At 52.7% G+C, this 5510-nt stretch overlaps 1 long non-coding RNA gene across 1 annotated transcript; it reads left to right on the forward strand.

Moving 5' to 3' along the window:
* The first annotated feature begins 2179 nt into the window (after positions 1 to 2179).
* LOC144223387 (uncharacterized) lies at positions 2180 to 5046 on the forward strand. The gene is made up of 4 exons (XR_013332675.1): positions 2180 to 2226; positions 3464 to 3621; positions 4382 to 4444; positions 4839 to 5046. It is a non-coding gene; the product is annotated as an uncharacterized LOC144223387 (long non-coding RNA).
* Positions 5047 to 5510: the final 464 nt, after the last annotated feature.

Below are 5510 nucleotides of genomic sequence, written 5' to 3' on the forward strand. Positions count from 1 at the left end.
TGCCGTAGGTGGTGTGCCCCACAGCTCGTAGATGACAAGTTTGTTCAAGATGAATATTAGGGCTTCCCCTTGGAGGCCTGACCTCTGTTAGGTTTTTTCCTTCAGAGTAAGAGGTGAATTTCTACAAATTCCTCTGTGCTGAAGGAAGGCCCATTTCATACCAGAGAAGGAGGAAGGTGGTGTCTCCCCTGCCTAGAGATGGGAAGGGGCTGTCTTTCAGCTAATCTGCCTGTAAGACCTCCCGGGTAGGCGGAATTCCCAGTCCCTGGGATTATCTAAACACTAATCTAAGTGAAGAGATTTTGCAGATGTGAAGTCCCAAGTCAGGTGACCTTGACACACAGAGATTGTCTGGGTGGGCCTGGCCTGATCAGGTGAGGCTTAAAAGTAGAGAGCTTTCTCTGGCTGCTGGCAGAAGGGGTATCAGCGGCATTAGAAGGGTCAGGAAGACATATGGTATCATTGCTGCTTATAAAACAGACAGGGCCACATGCAAAGGAAGCAAAGAGTGGTCCTTTGGACATAACCCCAGTAGGACATAGGGACCTCAGACCTATGGCCTCCAGAAAGTAGATTCTGCCACAGACAAGAACCCAGCCACCAACACCTTGATTTCTGCTGGTAAGACCCTGAGCAGAGATTCCAGATGAGTCTGTTCAGATTTCTGGCCTGTGGAGCTGCCAGATGTCACATGGATACTGTTTTAAGCTCTAAGTTTGTGGTAACTAGTTCTACAGCAGGACAAATTAACCTGCTCTTAGGGAAGGTCTGGGGGCGGCGCTACGAGTGGGGAAGGACAATGGAGATGTGGGACAGTCCCACCCTCCCTCCTGCTGCGTCCTCCCACCCACCCAGGAGAATGTCAGGCCTCGAAGACATAGAGGCACCAAACAGACGGGGCTTGGGGTGTCCTTGGTGGCTTCAGAGGTTGATGGAAATCAGACACATGTCCCCTCTTCTTGTGTTTAAGCAGTTACTGAAGACGAGGGAGCTGGGTGGGTCTAACCACGTCTTATCCTGGTGTTTCACGGGTTCTTAGGACCAGGAGGAATCTTGGTATTTAACATAATTAACATATTAATTCCCCCTTTGGGGTAACATCCCAGAAAATCGCATCCTGCCCCCCCCAAAAAAAAACCAAGCAGCAGTTTTTTTGCTCTAGGTGCACCCAGCTTTGGGCAAGTCACTTCCCCTCCCAGGAGCACCTACTCATAGACTTGGAGGCGGTGGGCGTGAAACCTGTGGCTTGTAGCAGGTGCTCAATAAACGTCAGCAGTTGGGTGGTTACGACCGTCAGGTGTAACGCCTATCGTACCTCACCCCACCCTCATGTTGCTAAGCTGCACGACCCAGGGCAGCTTTTCCAAATGCCATTTCCTCATCCTGTCACAAAAGTTGGGACTGGAGACGGAGCCCGCGCTGCTCTGGCCACATAGGCACCCCCTCCCCGCTGTGGTTCCCCCGCCCCCGGCCACAGGTGCCTGCTACCGGAGCGGAGCCTTGCCTGGAAAGGTAACCCCAGGAGTCCTGAGCATTGAGAGGCCACATGGATGGCGAGTGCTAGGTTTCAGGTGGGGGGAAGGTCCATGCTGAGCAGGGCAGTTCAGGGGCTTGAAAGCCATTTTGTCTCTGGCAGGCTTTGTCCCCCAGAAGCCCGTCTGGGAGCTCTAACGCCCAGTACCTGTGAATGTGACCTTATTTGGAAATCGTGTCTTTGCAGATGTAATCAGGTTGAGATGAGGGCGTTAGGGTGGGTCCTAACCTGAGGACTGGTGCCCTTCTAAGAGGAGACACGCAGGAGAGGCCACGTGAGGCTAGAGGCAGAGACTGGGGGATGCCCGAGGGCCCCTGGAGCTGGGGTAGGCAGGAACGACCCTCCCCCCCTCCCTGAGACTTCGGAGGGAGCGGCGCCCTGCAACACCTTGACCTTGGGCTTCAGGCCTCTAGAGCTGTGCGAGAACAAGTTTCTGCTGTTTTAAGCTACCCCCCCCTCCCCCGCCCCGCNCAGACACTTAGTGAATGTGCAGCATGGCTGGTGATCTACTGAAAGCCCTTCCCAGCCCTTCCCACCGTCTGGAAAGGTTGGAAAACAACGCTTTCCCATGCCTGGCTTCTCTTGTATCCAGGAATTACCCAGTGATCCAGTTCGGGCCAGTAAGACTCGAGTAAAAGCCTGATGAGGAGTTTCTGGAGACCGACTTCTCTAACAGGAGGGAAACGTGTCAGGTGAGCCTCTGCGCACGCCCCCTCCCCCATCAGAACTTTCCTGATCACAGCGCCGCCACGCCATTGGAGGGGTCTTGTTCCCTTGTGACGACACACACGAAGGAGACTCACCCAGAGCTTGTCTCTGGCTCCACCCAGCTGCTCTACCCAGCTTCTGGCTTGAAAAATAATCCACGTTCGTTCAAGTTCGTTGGGCTCTCTGCAGCCCGCTGCTGAATACGTTCCTAGGCGGACTATGGTTTGACCACAGAAGCCCTTCCCAGACCCACCTCCACTCCGATGGACCAGAGAGGTCAAGGGCAGGCGCTCCAGAAGTCAGAGTGAGCAGATTCTAACCCTGGCTCTCACCCCCAGCTTGCCCTGTGTCCCCTCCTTCCTCTGCAAAATGGAGGTAAAAAGCGCCTACATGAAAAGGCGGCTGGCTGGAGAATTAAATGAGATACTGCTTAGCAGGGGCTCGGACATGGTGGCTGCCAGCATCTGTAGGAGCATCTGCCACCTGTGTTCTGTGGCAGATACGAGCCCCGCAACAGATGCACTGCTGTAAACAATGGAACCGACACTGGCCGGGGTGAGCCGTGTCCACGTCACCTGGGCTGCAAACAAGCTCTGGAAGCCAAATGAGTACCCTTGACCTTGGTGTGTGCATGTGTGTCTACAGCTCAGACAACCCCCAGGTTGGCCCAAACTGTTTCCGCGTCGGAGAACAAAAATGGCAGTATGTTGTCACAGCTCTGGTCCGTTACCCGGTGGGTGCTGTGCACAGGGCACAGAATGGCAGGTCACTTTTAAAGGACAGACAGCTAGCAAGTGACAGAGCTAGGCCTTGAGGCCGGGAGCTCACAGTGCCGCCTGCCAAGCCCAGCCAAGCTAAAGGTTTTGGCACCCAAAGCAGGGACGGCAGAAAGAAGTGCCAGGGGACAAAGCACTTTCATGCCTCATTTAACCCTCGTGACATGCCTTTGAGATCAATAATAGATCATTATCCTCACCTGGCAAAGGAGGCGCTTGAGCCTCGAGGAAGGAGCGCGGACGCTGAGGGAGCAGGGCCCTGTCCCCTCGGGAATGGCTGACAGTGGAGGCTGGCTAAAGAGGACAACCCTGTGGGTGAGGAAGGCCATCGTAGGGCGTCTCTTCACCATGGCTCAGGTGACCTTGGGGTCCCGGAGCTCAACCTTGTGGAGGCCTGCCGGACGCTGGGTGCTTCACATTATTTCCCTCGGTTCTCCTTTCACAGATGAAGAGACTGTGGTTCAGAGAGGCCGCCTGCCCTCTGCACACAGCCAGCAGGGAAAGACCCCGCGTCCTGTCGCGGTGTGACATGGTCGCCCTGGAGGTTTCCTGGCCGAGTCGAGGCCTGGCCCCACGTGTTAACCACGTGGCTCTGGTGTGCAGGTATGTGTGCCTGTATGTGTAATGTGTGTTTGACCTCAGCTTCAGATCTGAAGACTGGTTTCTGAAGCTGACTTTGTTTTTGTTTATCGTCAAGTTGGTTTCCGTATAACCCCCAGTGCTCATCCCCACAAGTGCCCTCCTCCATGCCCATCACCCCCCCTTCCCCTCTCCCCCACCCTCATAACCCTCAGTTTGCTCTCGGTATTTAAGAATCTCTTGTGGTTTGCCTCCCTTCCTCTCCCCAGCTATTTTATTCCCCTCCCCCTCCCACATGGTCCTCTGTTAAGTTTCTCCTGTCCCAGTTGTAAGTGAAAACATACGGTATCTGTCCTTCTCTGCCTGACTTATTTCGCTCAGCATAACACCCTCCACTCCCATCCACATTGCTATGAATGGCCAGATTTCATTCTTCCTCATTGCCATGGAGTATTCCATCGTGTAGATAAACCACATCTTCTTGATTCTGTTGATGGACACTTAGGCTCTTTCCATGCTTTGGCTCTTGTTGAGAGTGCTGCTGTGAACATTGGGGTCCATGTGCCCCTGCGCATCAGCACTCCTGTGTCCCTCGGGTAAATCCCTAGCAGTGCTAGTGCTGGGTCCTAGGGGAGTTCTGTTGTTAACTTTTTGAGGAACCTCCACACTGTTTTCCAGAGGGGCTGAAGCTGACGTTTTTTGAAACCACTGGCCCGCATGTCATACATGTGATTCTTTCCACGCGTTGGCTCCTTGGCGCTGAGACATACTCTTTCTTATGCAGGGACAGCATTCCACACGGACGTCTGTACGGAACTATCAGAACCATCCCTGGCAGTAAAATACGGTAAGGCCGTGCCAGCGTGTCCCAAGGGAAGCTCAGTCCTGTCGGCACACATCTATGGGCGCCTCGATTAAATTATAAGCTCCCTGAGAATAGGGACCCGGTCTGATATGTTTTTGTCACTTTGGGTTTCCACCTCTAGATGGATGCCTTGTATACAGAAGGCACTTATTAAGTATTTGCTGAGGGTCGTTCTGATTTCCCAAATAAGTGTTTGCAATGCTGCTTCCAGAGCTCTCCCTTTTCCTCTGTAAAGATTGTGGGACCACGCTCATTTCTCTGGTTAGTGTGGCATCTTGTCTGTCTGTGATGATTTGTTCTGTATAATTGTGTTCCTGACCGACTGCTTGCAGAGTGGAATTTTCCCCAAAATATTGTTAATATTTCTTTATAACAGGCATGAATCCCAGGACGGGAAAGACTTGACCTGGAAGAGAATTGGGTGGTCATGTGAGGTTAACAACATCATTAGCAGACGAAACAAGAGTTAAAGGGGTCAGCAGGGGTCACCCGGCCAGTCCACTTAGCAACCCGCCTTCGGAGGCTGATTGCAAACATAGAAAATAGTACAATTCGCAACGTCTTCAGATTTTTGATCAACTACTTTTGGCCAAGTTTTCTGTGTTAAATGTATGATAACATTTCACGGTAAGGTGTTCTCTTTGCTATCCATCCATCCTTCTGACATTACATGTCACGTTATCCGTGTAACCTGCTAGCTAGCAGCTCAAAAAGCACTGAGATATAAAGGGTCCAGAATCGGTTCGTGCACTGTCTCATGGACACTGCTGAGGACCCAGCCTCTTTCTGTCTACACGTTGCACCCCCCAGGGCGTCAGCCTGGACCCTGGGTTGGTTCTCCTCAGGTTCACAAGTGGCTGCAGCTGTTCCAGGCATCACATCCAGCTTCCAGCAGAAGGAGAAAGATTATCTTTCTTTGTGTATCCATTTTAAGGGGGGGGGAGGGTCTTTCATGAAGCCCCTCTGCTCATTGGCTAGGTTGTTATATATCCCCTGAAACTCACCGCAGACGAGAGGCCTGGAGTCACTGTGACGGGCCTTGATCAAT

Source organism: Crocuta crocuta, unplaced genomic scaffold (genome assembly GCF_008692635.1).
Source record: "Crocuta crocuta isolate KB4526 unplaced genomic scaffold, BGI_CrCroc_1.0 scaffold61, whole genome shotgun sequence".
In the NCBI taxonomy this organism is placed as follows: Eukaryota; Metazoa; Chordata; class Mammalia; order Carnivora; family Hyaenidae; genus Crocuta; species Crocuta crocuta.